The following is a 23,775-nucleotide window of genomic DNA, read 5'->3' as shown; positions in this document are numbered from 1 at the left end:
GGTCTCCACAGTACATCGATGTTGTCGCCAGTGGTCGGCGGAAGGTGCACGTGCCTGTCGACCTGGGACCGGACCGCAGCGACGCACGGATGCACGCCAAGACCGTAGGGTCCTACGCAGTGCCGTAGGGGACCGCACCGCCACTTCCAAGCAAATTAGGGACACTGTTGCTCCTGGGGTATCGGCGAGGACCATTCGCAACCGTCTCCATGAAGCTGGGCTACGGTCCCGCACACCGTTAGGCCGTCTTCCGCTCACGCCCCAACATCGTGCAGCCCGCCTCCAGTGGTGTCGCGACAGGCGTGAATGGAGGGACGAATGGAGACGTGTCGTCTTCAGCGATGAGAGTCGCTTCTACCTTGGTGCCAATGATGGTCGTATGCGTGTTTGGCGCCGTGCAGGTGAGCGCCACAATCAGGACTGCATACGACCGAGGCACACAGGGCCAACACCCGGCATCATGGTGTGGGGAGCGATCTCCTACACTGGCCGTACACCTCTGGTGATCGTCGAGGGGACACTGAATAGTGCACGGTACATCCTAACCGTCATCGAACCCATCGTTCTACCATTCCTAGACCGGCAAGGGAACTTGCTGTTCCAACAGGAAAATGCACGTCCGCATGTATCCCGTGCCACCCAACGTACTCTAGAAGGTGTAAGTCAACTACCCTGGCCAGCAAGATCTCCGGATCTGTCCCCCATTGAGCATGTTTGGGACTGGATGAAGCGTCGTCTCACGCGGTCTGCAGTTCCAGCACGAACGCTGGTTCAACTGAGGCGCCAGGTGGAAATGGCATGGCAAGCCGTTCCACAGGAATACATCCAGCATCTCTACGATCGTCTCCATGGGAGAATAGCAGCCTGCATTGCTGCGAAAGGTGGATATACACTGTACTAGTGCTGACATTGTGCATGCTCTATTGCCTGTGTCTATGTGCCTGTGGTTCTGTCAGTGTGATCATGTGATGTATCTGACCCCAGGAATGTGTCAATAAAGTTTCCCCTTTCTGGGACGATGAATTCACGGTGTTCTTATTTCAATTTCCAGGAGTGTATGTCAGACCCACACTTCCCGACAAAAGTCTGTTGATACCTAACTGGCAATTTGGAAAAGCAAAATTTAATGATCTCTCCGTTGCTATATGGACTATCTAAAAACTGATTCTTCTTGAGTAAATCATCAAAAAAATTGATTGCGCTGCTGTGCCCGGACACTTCCAGTTCAGGACAAAATATTATTTCCTCTGGAATTCTGTCTTGCGTTTCCTTTGACCAGTAGGTCCGCAGGAATGCACCAACAAATTCCTGATAAGTCTGTCACGTCGCTGCCACACCCCGCATCTTTTCCGCGGCTTGGCCTTTGATGCGTCCACACATGAATTCTAATTTTGCTTGCGTTGGCTATGACGACGGTAGCGAATTTGTAAAAGGCATCACCCAGCTCTTCCGTTGCATCGACCCTCCATTATCTTTGAACATCTGGAATTTTAGTATGGACAGGAAGTGATTCTGATCAAAATCCTGTCCGATCCTCGCACTGGTGTTATCACTCGTTTCCGATACTTGCACGTCTGCTGAGTGTCCGGATCTATCTTGCTGATAACTGAGATGTGCTACCTCTGTATCACAGTGGAAGTGGCACTCCGAATTCACTCTCCTAAGTGGGCTACAATTACTGGAGCTATTACTCGTTGTTTCTGCGTGTGCATTGTTAGTTCCGCAGTCTGTCACTGGGCTAGAGCACGGCGGGCTTTTCCTCGGAGAAACAATTATGTGTACTCCATCACTGGTATCCGAACGCGCAGTGCTCGTGTGCCCGTTTCGCTCTAGTTTTGCTATCCGACTCTCTACTTCTTTCATTCGTTTCGTGATGTTCGTAACTGCAATATAACCTTGACTTTTTAAGAACGCTAGGGATTTTGAGTGGGCTTGTGTTGCACGTCGCAAGCGCCCTGCCAGTTGAGAAGTTACTTTGCGATTTTCATTGCCCCTGTTGCTGCCGGTTTGGTCAGGCCTGCTACTTTTTGTGCTACCATTGACATTTGTTTCTGCTTCTCCACATTCTTTCTTTTTTGTCAGTAATTCCCCACGAATTTCGCCTATATGCGAAATTATTGCCTGAGTGTCCTTCTTACGCTGTTCGTCAGCTTCTTCCTTCTCCTTCTTACGCTGTTCGTCAGCTTCTTCCTTCTTCTTACGCTGTTCGTCAGCTTCTTCATCCATTGATCGTAGGAAGCTCAGTATTGGGTTAATGTCATCTTTTTGATCCTCGTCACACATGGGCGATGTAACTCTGGACACCTGGGCACTACAGCTCTGACGTGATCGAGTTCGCCTCTGTCTGCTCTCGTTCGTTTGACTGTAAACTTCTGCTACCATCTCGACCTATGTGCCTGTCTTTGTTTCATCCTCTAGCTCACTATCATAATCACGGCCGCGACGTTGCTCTAAGATCGCGTCCAAATCACCTTCCTCATCAATGAACCTGTCGTCCTGTCCTGCTAAAAATGTGCCCATCTCATCTACGAACCAATCCACGTCAGTAAACTGCCCCTTATCCATTATGCTATCCTCTTTTGTTTTAGCTTCGCTCGCTAATAGTCGTGCCTTACTTCTCGTGATCATTCATTAAAAACAAATTTATCTAAAATTCACAATAAAAATAATCTACTCCATACATTTTTCCACACAGACATAAAATTTCAACAACGTCGTTCCAACGCTGTTATTACATGCACGATTTGTTGTGGTACAGAAACCGCACACAAACCCAACAAAGAGTGATGTGGTACGGTCACCACATAAAAGAAACACAAAAAACAATAAACAAACAAAATAATATACACTTAAAACAAAAACTGTAATCATGCGCCGCTACTTAAAAACTAATCGCGAAACTATAAGAAAAGGAACTAGGGTATTAATCTTTAAAAAAATTAGAGAAAAAAAATTGAATATTCCTCCTAAGAATACTGTTTTCTTATCAGCGATTGACAGGAAAGATCCAAGGCTAAGGGTCGCCATTTTATGCAAGGTGCCGGGGGTAGCAGTGCATTTAATACTAAATTCTTCTAGAATTTTCATATGTAAATGATGCTCTAAGCCCCTCCCCCCCCCCTTATTCTAACTCCGACTTTTGCTGTTGCACATGGATTAAGAAGAAACGCGAACTGACTGTAATCGACCCTGCAAGTGGAGTAGAAAAGAGTCTGGCACCTGCAATAATGCAATTTGTTAGAAATCAATTAAATAAAAGAAAGTTTCGTTAACATAGTGAGAAATGAAAGGTTTGCTCTACCGATTAACACAATGAAAGTTCTGTCCAAACTAACAATTTGATTTATTATGACTAAACTCAAAATAATAAACAAAACACATGAAACATTTACAATACATCTAATTGGATCAAATTGGATACTCAAATAAATGCTGTGAAGGTGACGTTGTCCATAAACTAGATTGTGATATTTATGACGAAGTGGTATGTGGAGCCAGTTCCTTGCAACTCAGACCTTAAGAGAAACACACAGCCAACCCAACATTAATTGCTGTTACAGTTGTGAGAACTCAGACAATGAACACCCAAGACAGAACAAAATTAGAAAAGACGAACAGGCGCGCTCTGCTGAGCTCTGATTATCACCTAGCAAAATTCCCTAAGCTGCCGGTGCTATGGACATACATTACCAAGTTGTCTTCTTAACTGCAAGAACACGATCTGGCGTACCGGAAGCGATGGCTGGTTGCTTCGACGTCCCGTCGTGGTGATGATAATGTCGCCGAAACAAATTATCCTGGTCTGGTTGTTCAAGACTAAATACTTCCTAGCAATACAAATGCGCCTCGGAGGGAGACGAAAAGGCTCGCCACACAATCACTGACGGTACAGTGACTGATTTTAACAAGCGAAGTCATGCAGTAACTCCGATACAGTCAACTTTAGCCAAAACTGCTCAAAACAGACAACATAAGCCGCTTGTACGCAGAACGCTCAATTGCCAATTGTACTCGGAAAGTTACGTTGAAGCCGAAACTTCAGCAACTTTGTCAAACAGTTATAATTAAATAACAGTATATTAGACAGCCAACGGAAGGCAGGCTGTCCAGAGCAGCGAGAGCTCAGTCTTGTAACCTATTCCGATCGAAAGGTGGGAGGTTAAACGTTCCAATCAGCAACTCGAAAACCGGCGGAGAATTCCACTCTATTGCCAAAGCACTACCATTCCACTAATGGAGATTCTTGGCGCCAATTTCTGCGCCGATTTTGCTACGTCATGGTGCTATGCCCAGAGCAAGCCAATCACAGTCACGATTTTGCAGAAAACGCGGGAATTTGCCCACCCAGACTGCCTGGGAACACAAGTCATTCCCACGCCACGCTGGTAGCCCGCCAGAAAGTGTTTTCACTAAGTTTCTGCGAAGTAATGGAATCTCTAGCCCAGCTGCTCCTTCAGGCACCTGCGGGCATGTCTCCGCCGCTATTATGACAATGTCGGCGTCTGGAAAGCATTCACTCGACTCCCTCGCACCCATCTTCTTAACCCTTTCAAGATCAGCAGAGCCCGCCTGTCACCCGACCACCCGGGTGACGAGAGACGCTGCGTGGGAAGTCCGCGTGTGAAGCAATAGCAACTTTTCACCGCATGCAATTAGAGAGGAAAATCGAATTACTCAGAGAAAGATAGAAATATGAGAGGGGGCTTCTGACACCTCACAAAGAATCAGTGTTTTCTAGTGTTGATGAGAAATAAGCAAAGCGTGCACACAATGGAAGTGATAAAATCAGAAGCTTTTGTGGATATCACAAACGGCGCCTTTTTGTCTTTCACTTGTATTGTGGGTCTGGAACATCTCTAGCGATCGTCCAATAATAATCTGCGAGCACATACTTGTTCCAATGGCCCTAAAAATGACTTTAAACACTATGGGACTCAACACCTGAGGTTATCAGTCCCCTAGACTTAGAACTACTGAAACCTAACTGACCTAAGGACATCACACACATCCATGCCCGAGACAGGATTCGAACCTGCGACCGTAGCTGCAGCGCGGCTCCTGACTGAAGCGCCCAGAACCGCTCCGCGACAGCAGCCGGCCCCAGTGGCCCTGTATTTTCGATATCACCTGGTGGGAATGTTTCCTTTCTTCATCGCTGACTGACCAGCAGTTTTCTGTGAAGAAGTCTGTGTGTGAATGTTATAAATTTATTTTTAGAGATATGTAGCACCCTACTGCTTGGCTGGTAAGAGGGTATAAGGTGCTCCACTAGCTCCTCATACGTAGTTCTGAGTCTGAATGTTGCCCGCGAAATTTGTGACCACATTTCGGAAAGAATCGCATGCAATCTTCTCCTTATCTTGTATCGTGGTCACTCAGGTGTTCTCGAGCTTGAGTTCCAGTCAATATTCCCTCCCCGATTTGCGTTTCAGTAATTTGTCGGAATGTACTGAGAATGTGTTTGAATTCGCCCCTGTCTTGGCTCATACTCTTAACAAAGTTCTTGATTAAACTTAGCTTGATATGTAAAGAGAGAAGTGAAACCCTGTTAAAATTTATCAAAGGAATGTGTTGAACTTTCTATTTTCCTAGTTCCAAGGACTTGCGGAGCGGCGAGTCCTTTTCACGTTGTGAGAAGCGTTATCTTGGCTATCTAGCTCGCACGCAAAAACAGCGACTTTTTGTGTGGCCGAGCTGCAGGCCAAGACGTACGACTGGAACTTTGAAGTAGCCACAATTACATTTTCCAGTATACTAGCTCACTTTCCACTAAAAAATAATCCTCCAGAGTCTTTTGATGTTTCCAAAAAACAGGTACCTCAACGCCTTCAGCAAGAGCTTCCTACTGCTTGATTGAGTGTAGACGTCAGCAATTCTGCGCCACTTTTTGACATCCCCAGGTCCCTCACAAGATCATTTAATTCATGTCGAATGATAAGAAAACGATTAGATGATGAGATATTGGCTGTGAACTCAGGAACAGTCGATGACGACGAATCTTGAACAGCATTTGCCATACCTGTGCCGATTTTGTCCACGTCTTGCTCTTTTTCGGATGAACCATTGCAGTAACATTCCGGAGGTTGTGGAACAGATAGTTCTTCAGATCTGGAGCACAGCTGAAGGTATATTGGGATGAGTGACAATTCTGTTTTTTTTTTCTGGATATGTCCTTAATTGGAGGGATTGTATTAAAAGAGCAATCGTCATGCTTGGCCTTTTTCCATGTAGCCAGTCACGCAAGTTTGTATAACACGTATTACAACAAATGTATGGTGCCACATCTTGTCCATATCTCCCACTTCAGTGCCAAAATACAAGGAGTAGGGTTTCTTTATGATTGGAAGAGTGAGGAGGAGATTAGTGTTTGGCGTCCCGTCATTAGAGACGGAGCACAAGCCCGGAATAGGGATGGATTGGGAAAGAAAGAGGTCCTGCCCTTTCGAAAGGACCATCCCGGCATTTGGCTTAAGAGAATTAGGAAAACCACGGAAAACCTAAATAAGCGTGGCCGGAGGCGAGTCTGAACCGTTGTCCATCCGAATGCGAGTCCAGTTTGCTAACCACTGCGCTACCCCCTTCGGTCTTTCTCACTGGCGTCAAATTTCTTCTTTGATTGGCAAATGTCACCTCACTGCAAGCAAAGCAAAAGTTGTCCGCGATGTTCACTCATTTACGCGAAATTTCTCTGGTCAGTGTAGATAAAAAACACCACACACTCACCCACTATGTCAAACGATCACATTCGCGATTGCAAAGTCTCACTACGACCATTACACATATACAAGTTCTGGTAGGCATTCTTTTATATTTTTTGATGGTCATGTGTCGCATCATTGAAAACATCAAGTTCCTTTATACTGTTAACATATTTAGGCGATATGTGTCACATTAGTCACTTCAACTAACAATAAGAGATATAACACAATATAGTAACCTAACGTCTCACCACGACCACTCCTGGGAATGCAAACTATAGCTACGCAATACCTCTACACAACACTTGCTCACTGACGAAGTTTTTAATATAAACTAAAGCATGATATTCTGTGTTGTTAATTAATTTCTAGCTACACCACCAACGCTGGTAACAAAAATTCACTAACTTTTAAGCTCAATATAAAAAATATATATTTTCCCCCTTAGGGGGGATAAGACAAAACATTATGACCTGACGGCGTCGCGAGCACGACGCGCTAGCAGAAGTATGTAAGTGGAGCAGTTAAGGGACGGGAGATGACCCTAGTGAAGATACGGGCTACAAATGGATAAATCCACTGAGATAAGAGACTTTGACGAACGGCAGAGTTTTATTACGCAGAGATTGTGAACGAGTATCTCGAAAACGGGGAATCTGGTAGAAAGTTCATGTGCGACTGTCGTAAGGATCTACCGAAAGAGATAGAAGAACAGTGAAATTACCACCAGGCGCTAAATAGTTGGACGTCCACGACTCTTCTCACAACGTGGGGTTCGAAGGCTAGTCTGCAATGTAAAGCAGGGTAGATGGTGATCTGTGGCATCTTTGCCGAAAAGCACAATGCTGGTGCAAATACAAATGTTTTGGAGCACATCGCTCATCAAACATTGTTAAAAATAGATCTCCGCAGCAGGCCACCCCTACGTGTTCACACGTTGATCCGACATCATCAGTTACGGTTGCAGAAGCCACGGGGCATTCGGGCTGCGACTGTAGATCAGCGAAATTGTGTCGGCTCTTCGGGTGACTCACACTTTTGCTACACTAGGTCAACGGTCGTCGCCACAAACGCCGTCATTGAGGTGAAGCGCACCTCGACACGTACACAGCGCCACAGACGCGGGCTGGTGGGAGCAGCGTTATGCTATGGGAGACATTCTTCTGCGCTCGCATGCAACCTGTGGTAGGACCTGAAGACACGCTGACACATACCAGCGGCTCGTTATTTACGCGAATGATGTGACCTGTGCGTAGGCGACTAATGCCACATACCTCCGGAAACCTACTACCAAACTGTCGGATCCCTGATACACGGAATCCGTGATACACTCCTGGAAATGGAAAAAAGAACACATTGACACCGGTCTGTCAGACCCACCATACTTGCTCTGGACACTGCGAGAGGGCTGTACAAGCAATGATCACACGCACGGCACAGCGGACACACCAGGAACCGCGGTGTTGGCCGTCGAATGGCGCTAGCTGCGCAGCATTTGTGCACCGCCGCCGTCAGTGTCAGCCAGTTTGCCGTGGCATACGGAGCTCCATCGCAGTCTTTAACACTGGTAGCATGCCGCGACAGCGTCGACGTGAACCGTATGTGCAGTTGACGGACTTTGAGCGAGGGCGTATAGTGGGCATGCGGGAGGCCGGGTGGACGTACCGCCGAATTGCTCAACACGTGGGGCGTGAGGTCTCCACAGTACATCGATGTTGTCGCCAGTGGTCGGCGGAAGGTGCACGTGCCCGTCGACCTGGGACCGGACCGCAGCGACGCACGGATGCACGCCAAGACCGTAGGATCCTATGCACTGCCGTAGGGGACCGCACCGCCACTTCCCACCAAATTAGGGACACTGTTGCTCCTGGGGTATCGGCGAGGACCATTCGCAACCGTCTCCATGAAGCTGGGCTACGGTCCCGCACACCGTTAGGCCGTCTTCCGCTCACGCCCCAACATCGTGCAGCCCGCCTCCAGTGGTGTCGCGACAGGCGTGAATGGAGGGACGAATGGAGACGTGTCGTCTTCAGCGATGAGAGTCGCTTCTACCTTGGTGCCAATGATGGTCGTATGCGTGTTTGGCGCCGTGCAGGTGAGCGCCACAATCAGGACTGCATACGACCGAGGCACACAGGGCCAACACCCGGCATCATGGTGTGGGGAGCGATCTCCTACACTGGCCGTACACCTCTGGTGATCGTCGAGGGGACACTGAATAGTGCACGGTACATCCTAACCGTCATCGAACCCATCGTTCTACCATTCCTAGACCGGCAAGGGAACTTGCTGTTCCAACAGGAAAATGCACGTCCGCATGTATCCCGTGCCACCCAACGTACTCTAGAAGGTGTAAGTCAACTACCCTGGCCAGCAAGATCTCCGGATCTGTCCCCCATTGAGCATGTTTGGGACTGGATGAAGCGTCGTCTCACGCGGTCTGCAGTTCCAGCACGAACGCTGGTCCAACTGAGGCGCCAGGTGGAAATGGCATGGCAAGCCGTTCCACAGGAATACATCCAGCATCTCTACGATCGTCTCCATGGGAGAATAGCAGCCTGCATTGCTGCGAAAGGTGGATATACACTGTACTAGTGCCGACATTGTGCATACTCTGTTGCCTGTGTCTATGTGCCTGTGGTTCTGTCAGTGTGATCATGTGATGTATCTGACCCCAGGAATGTGTCAATAAAGTTTCCCCTTTCTGGGATAATGAATTCACGGTGTTCTTATTTCAATTTGCAGGAGTGTATATTTCGTTCCAAAGACGGACAAACAAGCTACCAAGCAGGTGGTCACAATGTTTTGGCTCATCAGTGTATAAGCAATGTAAAATTATGACGATACTTACCGCTAAAGAATATCCCAAAATCCTCTATATTTAGTGGCAAAACTACTAAACATGAAACAGGAAGTAGAAGCCTTGCCGTGTGCGAGCGCGCGATTGAAATGTAAACCCAATATGGGTTACTATGAAGGGCAATAAAACGGGGCGTAGAATATCATACAAGTATTGCTGTGCTGTAAGGTTGCCGCAGATGACAACCAAAGGAGATTGGCTATGAAAAGAAATGGCACCCCAGATCACCACCCTTGGTCGTCGGGCCATATAACAGGCGACAGTTTGGGGCGTCTCTGGACAAACATTCAGCCAGGAATCTCATTGACTGGAGTGGAATTGTCTTCAGGGATGAGTTCCGCTTCGAGCCGAGCCCCAGTGACCAGCCAAGACGTGTCTTCAGACGTACCAGCCAGACTGTCGCCCACCATAAGGCTCAACAACCAGAAATGATAGTCTTGGGTGCAATTTCTTTTCATAAAGGTGCCCTTACAATACAGCGATACGTCAACGATATTCTACGCCCCGTTTTGTTGCCCTTCATGGCAAGCTATCCTGTACTTACATGTCAGCCAGATAATGCCTGCCCGCACACACGAGAGATTGTACTGTGTGTATTTGCGCTTGTCAAACCTTACCTTGGCCAGCAGTGTTTTCAGAGACCTCTCTAGCTGAGAACGTTTAGAGCATTATAGGCAGGGCCTTCCAACCACCTATGGATTTTGAAGCTGTAACGCGCCAGTTGAACATAATCTAGTACGATATCCCTCACTGGTACATCAACAACTCAATCAATCAGTGCCAAGCCAAATAAATGCTCGCATAAGGACCAGAGGTCGACCAAGGTCATTATTGACTTGCTTACTTTGTGAAATTCTAGCTCTTAAATAAAGCATACAATTATTAATTTTTTTGAAATTATAATCACCTGTTTGTCTATATACATCACATCTACCGATTTCTGCCCCATTCGGATAATTCCTTCATGATGCTTCAACTGCGTGAGACCGTATGGGGCTTATAATCTGTAGTGCTGAGGGGACGATTTGAAGTTAAAAGTTAATTATCCTCGGGAATACCTAGAACTTGCAGTATTCATAAAAAGTGTCAATAATGTCAAATAATAGACTGGATTACCTGTAATGAGGAATCTGTAGCATCTGATTACGTAACATGGAAGATGTTTCTGAGTCGTTAACTTTGTTATTCACCTAGAAATGTAATGCAACGCATCGAGATCAGGTACACAACCGGCCATATTCTATACAGATAGATACAGAATCTGCTCACGAATGAACTATTGTTTTGTCGAATGTCGGATCAGTTATCACTCCGCGGAAATAGCCAACACTGAAACAGTGAAAGAAAATACTTAATCACGAAGCGTAGGAAATTATGAAGGGCAATGCGACTGATGATTCGTCGTGTCCACTTTTCCTGGACATATGCCACCCTGTTGTCGACAACTTCCTTTGAAGCTGCTCCGCAAATTCGCAGCTGCATCCAAACCTTTGTGAACATGTTCTTGTGAACAGCCCACGTCACGTCCAAGACACGCTATAGCCTCTACAGCTACCCTATGTTCTATCTTTTGTCCGTTCACACTAAAGGACGTAACTTTACACTCGACATGGACACAGTGTCCACTGCCCATCCTTTAGAATTTTATTGAATATAAAAAATTACTTTGGCTTTTCACTTATAAAACATAGAATTTAAAATTTCGAACGTGCCGTAAGGCATGTCAGTACTTTTAATTAATCGAAATGTACAGTTTCTGATGAGCATGACACGCTTATTTTCTCTAGAATATCATTGGATGTATCACTGTTAAATCGATCTGACTTTTACTTCCTTAATAATGTGACGGTGCTTCACCACAGTACAACCTAAGATATAGAGGCTATACATTTTTCCTTATATGTGTAAACTCCAAAGAGAAGATCTCACACGCGGAGACACCTGGTAATAGTGGGAAATATATGGTTTATTATGTAATAGTAAAGCAGAGGTACAGGAATCAAGTGAAATCTGCCCATAGTTACCCAAGTGCTAATGTAGAGAGTGACCATACACTTGGCGCGTCAAATTGCAACATCATATTCAAGAAAGATCAGCTGAAATATCCAAAGAAAAGAGCACTATATAAATTGGAGGATGCAGAAGTTAGGAAAGCTTGGGAAAGGAAGCCGGCCGTGCCCTTTCGAAGGAACTATCCGGGCTTTAGCCTGAAGCGATTTAGGGAAATCATGGGAAACCTAAATCAGGATGGCCGAACGCGGGTTTGAACCATCGTCCTCGCGAATTCGAGTCCAGTGTGCAGGCCCGGGACTCGTAGTGCTAGATGTGCAAGTGCTGTGAAGTTTGGAAGCTTAGAGAAAGTAAAGCTGTGAGGAGGGATCGTGCGTCGTGGTGGGGTAGCTAAGTTGGAAGAGCACTTGCCCGCGAAAGACAAAGATTCCATATTCGAGTCCCGGTCGGGCACATAGTTTTAATCTGCCAGGAAGTTTCATAATCAGTTATATTCATTCCACTGCATCAAATTTGCCATTGACATTGCAGTAGTGGCATACTCGGACTAAGAACTAATAAAATGCTTAACAAAGCTAAAACTAGAAACAAATACCAAGAAGACTAAAGCTACAGTTATAGACAAGAAAGGTGGTGGATGTAACACTGACAAAAATAGGCAGTGAACAGCTCGAGGAAGTAACCGAATTTAACTATATCTGGAAACAATAGATGTCTCAAAGAAATCAAGACAACAATAACACTGGTCAAGAGTTCCTTCCAAAACAAGAACATTCTGTTGAACAAGCACACCACCATACTCATTAAGAAATGATTTGTAAAGACCGTTGTATGGAATCTACAATCCGCATAATTACCCTGAAAATCATGGAATAAGGCATACATCAACATTTTTCATGTAAAATCTATTCCTTATACTGACCATTCCACGCTGCAGTTTTCCAAGGATTAACTACCCTGGCAGTGCAGAACAGCTGTAACACAAAGAAAGTTCTCGGATGATAACTAACGTATGTATTCCACTGATTGAGCCAATAGGATGAAGACTCTACTCATTCACTCAGCCTTCTTTCATTCTCTACAAGGCGTCCCAGGAGGAATGTTCAATATTCGGAGATATAAAAAGAATAATCATTCCAAGCAAACATCCGGTAAACATAGACTCTAAAATGCATACCATAGGAGCTATGAGACCCTATGATCTTCGATACGGCAGACAAATCTATTCTCCTGCAAGTTCTGTGCTATAACACACATACAAGAGCGGCCCCACAGCATGCAGACGCTGTAGACAGGCTGAACGGAAGATCTGGAAGCAACAATCGGGACACCGCGGTGTGGTATAGAGCCCTGACAAGCCTAGGAAATGGGGCCAAATTCGCTCATTCCCACACCTCGGTAACGTAATAGGCACGAGATAACCAATATAAAGTTATAAAACGTACAGCGACCAGTCGCTAATAATGTGTACTACAAATCCAGATTTCGGTCACTGCGTGACAATCTTCAGTGCTGAAAGATGTATTAGGAACCAGCTGCAACGAGGTTACATGCATGCCTTATTAGATGTCAAGTTGTATAAGCTTTCAATACGAGTCAACGATAAAATACGTACAAGTAAATGTACGTTAAAACATTAAAACCACTTGTATTTATACATACACAAATTCCCAATCGGACAGTTGATAATTAAAACTGTGTTACATTCTAACCACACTTAAAAGGATTGGGATAGAAAGAACGGTATTATAAGTCATCATACTAATACCAGTATGGAACCTGAAATCTTTTTGCTTTATATCCTCTCTCACATGTGTCTCATAAAATACATTATAATTTCCTCAGTTTGGTATTAATACTAATAAACCTTCAACTACATTATGTAATAAAGTCGGAAATACATTGTATCTGTCCCTAGAAAGTATGTGCTCACATGCGACCTAAAAGGAGTGCCAGAACAGTGCGTTCGTAGAAATCGGGTCCCGAAGATTTTTAAACTTTAAGCAATGACCTACGAGACGACAGCTAGTGATGGAAAACTTCCAATTCCTCCAAAGGTCCATGTCTCTCCCTTTCTTGCATGGAATGAAGCGGATTGAATACGGAAGTAGTGAACAAGTCGTTTAGATCGTAAAAATGGGACAGACAAATCTAATTTCGCTGCCCAATTTCTTGAAAGTGGCCACAGTGTACCAATTTTGACGTGTTCACATATGGGAATACTCCATTCACACGGGAAGGATAAACGTATGAACCTGTTGGAGGAGTCTGAAATTTTTTACCATCAGTCGTCGTCTCATAGGACAACACTTCATGAGCAGGTGCCCACGAGAAAGCTCCCAATTTCGGGAACTTTTTAATAATCATTGGGTTTCGGGTACTACCGATCGATTGTAACAGACGCACTGATGTGACAATAACGTCCTATTTATGATTACTCTCCATCTAGATCGCATATGGTGACAAATGTAATGTACACTCCTGGAAATGGAAAAAAGAACACATTGACACCGGTGTGTCAGACCCACCATACTTGATCCGGACATTGCGAGAGGGCTGTACAAGCAATGATCACACGCACGGCACAGCGGACACACCAGGAACCGCGGTGTTGGCCGTCGAATGGCGCTTGCTGCGCAGCATTTGTGCACCGCCGCCGTCAGTGTCAGCCAGTTTGCCGTGGCATACGGAGCTCCATCGCAGTCTTTAACACTGGTAGCATGCCGCGACAGCGTGGACGTGAACCGTATGTGCAGTTGACGGACTTTGAGCGAGGGCGTATAGTGGGCATGAAGGAGGCCGAGTGGACGTACCGCCGAATTGCTCAACACGTGGGGCGTGAGGTCTCCACAGTACATCGATGTTGTCACCAGTGGTCGGCGGAAGGTGCACGTGCCCGTCGACCTGGGACCGGACCGCAGCGACGCACGGATGCACGCCAAGACCGTAGGATCCTACGTAGTGCCGTAGGGGACCGCACCGCCACTTCCCAGCAAATTAGGGACACTGTTGCTCCTGGGGTATCGGCGAGGACCATTGGCAACCGTCTCCATGAAGCTGGGCTACGGTCCCGCACACTGTTAGGCCGTCTTCCGCTCACGCCCCAACATCGTGCAGCCCGCCTCCAGTGGTGTCGCGACAGGCGTGAATGGAGGGACGAATGGAGACGTGTCGTCTTCAGCGATGAGAGTCGCCTCTGCCTTGGTGCCAATGATGGTCGTATGCGTTTTTGGCGCCGTGCAGGTGAGCGCCACAATCAGGACTGCATACGACCGAGGCACACAGGGCCAACACCCGGCATCATGGTGTGGGGAGCGATCTCCTACACTGGCCGTACACCTATGGTGATCGTCGAGGGGACACTGAATAGTGCACGGTACATCCAAACCGTCATCGAACCCATCGTTCTACCATTCCTAGGCCGGCAAGGGAACTTGCTGTTCCAACAGGACAATGCACGTGCGCATGTATCCCGTGCCACCCAACGTGCTCTAGAAGGTGTAAGTCAAGTACTCTGGCCAGCAAGATCTCCGGATCTGTCCCCCATTGAGCATGTTTGGGACTGGATGAAGCGTCGTCTCACGCGGTTGCACGTCCAGCACGAGCGCTGGTCCAACTGAGGCGCCAGGTGGAAATGGCATGGCAAGCCGTTCCACAGGACTACATCCAGCATCTCTACGATCGTCTCCATGGGAGAATAGCAGCCTGCATTGCTGCGTAAGGTGGATATACACTGTACTAGCGCCGACATTGTGCCTGCTCTGTTGCCTGTGTCTATGTGCCTGTGGTTCTGTCAGTGTGATCATGTGATGTATCTGACCCCAGGAATGTGTCAATAAAATTTCCCCTTCCTGGGACAATGAATTCACGGTGTTCTTATTTCAATTTCCAGGAGTGTATTTCCCCTTCGCACAAAATGCATTTGGCAGCATCTGCGGAAGACTGTAGTTCCATATTTTGCAATCGATGACTCCTATACAGTTTGTTGTAATAGCCAGTGGTTCTAAAGTTGCTGGCAATATGTAATTAGTTATCAAAAAATGGTTCAAATGGCTCTGAGCACTATGGGACTTAACTTCTGAGGTCATCAGTCGCCTATAACTTAGAACTACTTAAACGTACCTAACGTAAGGACATCACACACATCCATGCCGAGGCAGGATTCGAACCAGCGACCGTAGCGGTCGCGCTGTTCCAGACTGAAGCGCCTAGAACCGCTCGGCCACACCGGCCGGCAATTAGTTATCAACTGATTCATGAAGTAACTGATGATCGACGACATCCCATTGATTTTGCATGTCGTACAGACATAGAGTGATAAAAACAGTAACTCAGCTCAATAATTTCCTGACAATAAGTAAAATACATTACAGGTTGACGAGGACAACCTTTATACACAGCTATTAATCATAATATATCACTGCTCAAGGAGAAAAAGTAATGTAACTGTGATTTCAATCAAGGGGATGTAATCTGACATTATGGATTCAATAGCAGGTATTATATAATTACACATCTTTACATGACCAAAAACAGCACAATTAATTTGCGTCACAGGCATATGTTTAACCTAGCATGGGACACGATCTAATTTCTCATTTTCATTTGTAAATTTTATGGCAGCATAACGTTAGTTCAGTAACAAGAATGTATAGAAAACTTCCTGGCAGATTTAAACTGTGTGCTGGACCGAGACTTGAACTTCAGCCTTCGCCTTTTGCAAATAAGTGCTCTACCGACTGAGCTAGCCAAGCACGCATCAAAACCCCTCCTCACAGCTTTACTTCCGCCAGAATCTGGTCTCCTACCTTCCAAACTTCACAGAATCTCTCCTAGGCAACTTGCAGGACTAACCTATCCTTTCTTCCAAGATGCTAGTCCTGGAAGTTTCGAAGGAGAGTGTCTGTGAAGTTTGGAAGGTAGGAGACGAGGTTGTGGCGGAAGTAAAGCTGTGAGGAGGACTGGCCAGTCGTGCTTGTGTAGCTCAGTCAGTAGAGTACTTCCCCATGAAAGGCAAAGTCCAGAGTTCGAATCTTAGTCTGGCAAACAGTTTTAATATGCCACGAAATTTCATTCTGAGGATGTATTACATCTTGAACTTTCAAATATGGGAAGGTCTTTTACCATGAAACATGCTGTACTTGCAAATTAACTGAGTTTCATTAATCTCTTAATAATTTTCCTGTCTTGAAAATGTAATTTGTGTTACTGATAATATTTCTGCTTACTTTGATTTCACTTATTGATTATTGGTGTGTAGTAGAATAAACTATTTTGTCAGTAAACGTATTGTCCGTAGTGGAACCACCAAAGGAAAATGAGGAGTTAGATAAAGTACGGTGGTTCATATGCAGGAATGTTGTTCACTTACAGGAACTGGATGGCTAACAGGTAGAACCTGTCAGGATGGATAATTTTCGGCCTGTAGACGTGGAGTTTTTCCAGAGAGTTAAAGGAGATCTTACAGGAAGACGGCAGTGTGTAGAGTCCCTAAGCTTAAGCAAGCCAGCAGTTTAGCTGCATTACGGGAGAAGGAAGTGCCCTTGGAAGGAGCAGAGAGTGTAACAATGGAACAGTTGCTGTGAGAATACCAGGATCTGTTTAATACTACTTTGTCTTTGCCATTGATCCCAGTAACAAAGTATAGAATCCCAGCTGGGAACGATCTGCCCGTTTATCGTAGACTTTACAGAGTACCACATCATTTGCAACTAGTGCTGGAAGCACTTGTTAACCAGCAGTTGTGAGACGGTATTATGGAGGAAAGTATGAGTTCCTCGGGAGTACTATTGGTGATTAATCCAACGAAGATGAAGGTTTGTTTTTTTGTTGTGAATAGCGATACATTAATAAGCTTAGTTAAGATGCTTATCCGCTTCAGAATGTAACGAAAACTTTGGATGACCTGGGCAATGCTGATGGCTTATCCACTCTCGAATATAAGGGAATCTTTGGATGACCTGGACAATGAAGATATTTTTTCTACCATGGACGTGCCTAGTGGCTATCATAAGTTAGAAGCAGAACCAAGGATTCATTCAAAGACAGCATTTATAGTCACATCAGGACATTATCAATATCAGTGCATACCGTTAAGATTAAAAAGCACTCCAACTACGTTTCAGTGCATCTTAGATGGAGTTTTGTGAGTACTGAAAACTTGGCACTGTATAGTGTACTTAGATAATATAACTGCCTTTGTGAACAACGTGGAAGAGCACGTATTATGATTAAGGGTAGAGTTTAAGCGGTTATGTGTAACCCATTTAACACTCAGTACTGAAAAATGCCACTTCATGCGATATGAATTACAATATTTAGGTCATGCCATTAGTCACAAAGGAGCCTGGGCAGACCCCTGGTAAATAAAATCTGTAAAGGATTTTCCAGCACCATGTATGTAAAAGGAATTGCAATGTTGTTTAAGCCTAATGAATTATTATCAAAACTTTTTACAGAAATTAGCAAAGATAGCAAAGCTACTTACACATCTATTAAATAAAGGAGTGAAGTTTCACTGGTCATCTGAGTGCAAAGATACATTCAGTCAGTTAAAAGAATTGTTGACAACTGAAGCGATATTAGTTTTTCCAAATTATGAAAAGGAGCTTGTGTTGCTATACAAGAAAAGCAGTCATACATTTGGCCGTGCATTAAGTCATGGGGCAGTGTATCTGGTTCCCTATGCCTCACATCAGTTGAATAGAGAAGAAAATAACTGTATTTACAATGGAGAAGGAAACGCTGAGCCTTATATGTGGCACAATGTGCTTTTGGTGTTATTTACATTGGAGGACATTTAAAGTCAAGACAGATCATGCGGCTTTGGGTTGACTGTTAGGTTTAAAAGATATATGAGGCAGATCAACTTGCTGGGCACTAAAACTCGGTGAATTTTGAGGTAATTCATCGACCTGGAGAGACACACAGAAATGCAGATGGGTTGAGTCATTAGGTTAATGCATGAAAAGGGATAGGATCCACCACTGCAGAGTAGCGGAAGACGTAAGCAGCTGATGAAAACTGTAAGCTATTTCCAATACAATCACAACTCATTGTGGATGACAGAGCGCTGTGTAATGAAGCAAAGTTTATACCTTGCGTTGTAGTTCCATCTACTTCGCAAGATGAAGTATTAAAGCACGAGTGCATTTGTATTATCAGGAAAGGGGAATTGTAGAACAAAGGAACGACATATATCCAAACAATATTGTTGGCGAACATAAATGTAAAGTTACAGAGATTCAGACCCACACAGAGGTTTACCAGCAATCGTTCTTCCTGGTAACTCTACACGACTGGAACGGGAAAGTGGGGAAATGACAATGGTATACAAAGTACCTTTCCCACATAACCCTAGGTGGACTGCAGAGTACAGATGTAGATGTAACAAGAATATAGAATAGTTTATAAAGAATGGTGCAACAAGCACTCTGGAAACTAAGTCAACAGTGTATTCCGCAGTAAAGATTACCAGAAGCAAGTAAACCATTTGGTATGATCAGGTTGGACGTCTTATGCCCTTTTGAATAAATGCAGGCTGCAAATTGTTATGTGTTAAAGCTAACAGTTCACTTTTCGCGATACGCGGAAATGATAGGTAGTTCGAATAAAGGAGTCAACACAGTGGTGCAACCCAAGGTTAGTAATTTGTTCAATACTCCAAAGACGTTGATTAAGGATCAAACTACTAACTTCATGTCAGGACTAATTAAGTATCTTTGTTGTATGTCAGGAATTCGTAAATTGAGAACACGTGTATCTCACCCACTTGCAAAGGAAGAGTGGAACAGGTTCACTAAATGATAGGGAAAATGTTGAGTCACTGTGTAAAGAATAATCATAACAACTGGGATATGCTTATGTTTTTGGAATATACAGTTCGAAGATTCACGAACGCACTGGACTATCATTGTACGAGGTAGTGAATAGGTGAATGATACCCTGGCCGTTCCAAACATTGGACCTATAGTGGGGGGGAAATGGGGAATGAGTGCAGAATTTCGAGAAGACGTAATGAATTAAAATTTACAACAACAACAAAAATGTTCATACGTGTGTGAAATCTTATGGAACTTAACAGCTAACGTCATCAGTCCCTAAGCTTACCCACTACTTAACCTAAATTATCCTAAGGACGAACACACACACCCACGCCCAGGGGAGGACTCGAAACCCCGCTGGGACCATCCGTTCAGTTCATGACAGCAGCGCCCCAGACCGCTTGGCTAATCCCGCACGGCTAAAATTTACAGGCTGTCCCAGGATGGATATTCTGGGGTATAACAGGAATGATCATTAGAAGCAAAAAACTCCAGTAAACATGGGCTCTAAAGCGCAGACCTTAAGAGCTATTAGCACTTTTTGATACAGTGAAACACATCTCTTCTGGGTAATCTCCTTCCTTCCATATTTTGAGAGGTGGTAGTATATATCAAAACAAAAAAAAGTCCAGCCACATTTGTTCTACTGAACAAGTGCTCAGAGCTGATAAGATATGCATTTTAGAGCCCACGTTTATTGGAAAATAGCATTCCGCGCTCTCTGATCGAGTGGTGTGTGGAAAAGCCACAGTGGCGTGCCTCGCTATTTTCAGCACTGGATTTCCTTCCGAGTTTACATTCCTGTTGACACAATGCATTTGCGTCTGTCTTAAATTTGCTCAGGGCTTGCCGGAGAAAACTTTAAAAGAATGTGCGCTCATTCAGAATTGCATTCTGAGGTGCAACAATAAGTAGATATTATTAATTTGCTACTGTATATACGTATGATGTATCAGTTAGCGCGTAAATTTACTCAGCTTTTCGCCGCTGCCCTTGGTTCCTGCTACGTTAATTAATTTTTACGATATTGGTATTTTACCATCGTAAATGCTATTTTAAGCTGATTTGTTTTTAATGACTAAAAACAAATTAAACTAAATAAATTACACATACATATTCAAGCATAAACTGCTCTGCTGCCGCTACTTTCGTTATTTTATTAGTTATTTTGCTGAAAAACCATGTTTTAATAATAGAATGCATATTCCAAGCTGTAATGTAAAAAACGTGATGTTTACAAAAAAAAAAGTCTATTATCACGTTCTTATAAAACCGCATGAGCCAAATCCATGGACACTTAGTTTATTAACTTGTAGAAGGCATTGCACAGAGAGCTACTTCCAAATTAGTTTTTGTTCTAAGGCCTTTGACATCGAATAACTTAAAAATCACTTACTTATCAAAGGCGCATTTTCATTTAGACGCTCGTCTTATTTTTCTGTTTGTAACGTTGTTACTTTCTTATCTATAACTATTCTGGCTCTATTTTTGTCGAACTTGGTTTTATTTAGCGTCTGTTTTGGTCACTCAATTCAGCAACAGTGGGTATCCCTTCCATGCGTTGCATCGGTGGCTACTGTCCATGGTTTTTTTTCCAAGATCAAGCACCAGCGCATGAGTTATTTCCTTTTCTCGAGTAGACATGGTGTTTCTCAGAGCGTCAGTGTCAGCCAATCACTGAGAGTCAAAGCTGCCGTCAATTACTGACGACTTGTCACGCTCACGGTACGACCCTCGAATCCAGCTTATCGTGGCTTGCACGCCCCCTTAGCTATCTAGACACACGCGCACTTTGTCGCGTCTGCTTCTCCTATCAGAACAGAGCACGTCCACGCTTCTAAAGTTTGTGTTCACTCGGATAGAATTGCACCCTCATAGTACACAATGAAGCAAAAATGGTTCAAATGGCTCTGAGCACTATGGGACTTAACATCTGAGGTCAGCAGTCCCCTAGAACTTAGGGCTAATTAAAGCTAACAAACCTAAGGACATCACACATATCCATGCCCGAGGCAGGATTCGAATCTGCGACGGTAGCAGTCGCGCGGTTCTGGACTGAATTTTTTGCACATCAGTATGTCATGTAAGTCCCTACACATTAATCACTGTAAAGACAAATGAAGTTTGTATTAAGAGAGACACAGTATGTGTGAGCATACCAAAAGGTAAAAGGCTAACTACAAACCATTACCCGCACAAGCAGACATCACACATTGAGTCCGGCAGGGTTTTGCAAGTGAAACTGTTCAGCAACATTTACACAGATAACGACCTGCACCTCACGCACCGTTCCTTTCTCTTATCATACTGTGTCCAGTTAAAATCACATTCGCATGTTGGGCAATTAAATGTATTTTCTTTACTGGACCAATGTATCCAGTCACGTTATTATACGCATTGCTCTGGACTTCGGAATAAACTACACCATACTGAGTTCTCTTGTCCGAAATTTCACTAGTTGATAAATGTATTGTTATATTCACCACAAAACAGACAGAGCCTGGACAAGGGAGCAATGTCATGTGCATTTAAGAAAGGTAAGGTGCCGCGTCACCCTGCGCCAACTGCATGACTACACGTGTTATGGAGGAGCACATGGTCAGCAGATTGCGCTCCCTCGGAACCGCCACTAATCGGCCGCGTAGCTCCTCAGCTGCCCACACGAGGCTGACTGAGCCCTGCACCAGTCCTCCCACCGAGCAAAAGTCCCTGACAGTTCTGTCGCTGCAGCTCCCTATATCCATTTAAAAGTCACTGTTACGAAACAAGATGACAATTAATTCCATATCTTCAGCTAGTCATATTGTAAAGTGTCAGGCAAATCCAACAACTTCCATGAAAACCCTGACATGATAAGCAAATCCAGTAGTATGTCACATAGCTCCGAATAAATCGTGACATTAAATTAACCAAAGTAATACGAGTAACGAGTGAGCAAATGGAAAACCACATACTAACATAAGAATGCCTAAATGCATGTCATACCGTCACACCGTGAGACGGGCGCAGTTCCGAGGGAAGAAACGAGAACAAGAGACGAGAGCATAATCGTGTTAAGCTAGAAGGCCCCACGACAAGGGACGGACTGGACACACACGTCGCCAGCTAACCACTAGGACAACGCCAGCTGCAAGTTTTTCGCGTCTCTGTTACGTCAAGGACCACCCCCCAGCCCATGTTAAAAGCTAGAGCCCTCCAGAAAAACAGTATAGATCTTACGATAACGCTAAAAGGACCACACCAGCTGCAACTTTTAGCGTGAGACTTTTTCGCGTCTCTGTTACGTTGCATACTTTAAAAACATTGCCCCACCACGAAAAGTATAACTTTTCTCATTGGATAGACAGAATTTTTGTAGGCGGAGCTTAAGGTTAACATTGAGACCCTGATTGGTCAGATGAAAACACAGCCAGATAGTTTTTTTTAAACCAACTTCGGTAAATGGTAGTAAGGAGAAGTTAGTGCCGAGACGGCGAGCTGGATGGCTGCTGCGCCGGCCGCTGCTCCCCTGAAGCTGCCTAACCAACGACAAGGTAATGAACGCACACGATGCCGCATAACAGCGCATAAAGCTTCACTCAGAACTGCAGAAGTCTCATCTGTTACACCCCCTTTTTGCGTAATACTAGTGTTGATCGTCAATTAAAGCTCATGGTGTTCACATTTGCCATTTGAAGTAAAAATCTGAAACGCGATGATTTTTCTGTTATATAGTTATTGAGAAGCCACATCAGCCACTGTAATTTACGACAAGTTAGATAAGTAATTAAAGATAATTGAGGGTCACTGTAGACCATTTTGATAGTTTTCTCTTTTGTAAAACTTAATTTAAGCCTAGATTATAGATGTGATATGACATAGGTCATCCTTCGATCCATTGTAGAACTTGGAAACCCATTCAGGGAATATTCGTTCACGTTTTTGTTGAACGCAGTTGGCTTTTACCATCCTGTATTAAAACACTTCCTTTTATCAACAGTGCAATTTATAAGCAATGTTTTGTGAGTAGAATAAAATTTCCAATGGTAAACTTACCTGCTTTTTCGACGTTATTTTACCAGCTAACTAAAAATAGGAAAGCCTTGAAACCCTTCCAGTAAATTTAGTTAGTATTAAGATTCATTTACAGGGAGTGCAGTGGAGCTGACGCTGAAATCATTAAGTATTTGGTTATATCATCGCTAGTCTCACTGAACTCTTCTGAATTCTACATGTCATGTGTGGTCTGGCGTCTCCTTACCAGCAACAGGTCCGAGGTTCACACTAGTCAATTCCCTAAAAAACACGCTCAGAGCGTGGTTGCGCGAAAGTGGTAGGGAGACACGATATAGAACAAACAGACACCACCATGAATGTTAGAATATAGCTATGTAAATCAGTTGTT

This window comes from Schistocerca gregaria, chromosome 3 (genome assembly GCF_023897955.1).
Source record: "Schistocerca gregaria isolate iqSchGreg1 chromosome 3, iqSchGreg1.2, whole genome shotgun sequence".
Taxonomy (NCBI): domain Eukaryota; kingdom Metazoa; phylum Arthropoda; class Insecta; order Orthoptera; family Acrididae; genus Schistocerca; species Schistocerca gregaria.
The sequence above is the reverse complement of the archived record's forward strand: the minus strand, read 5'-3'. Positions refer to the sequence as shown.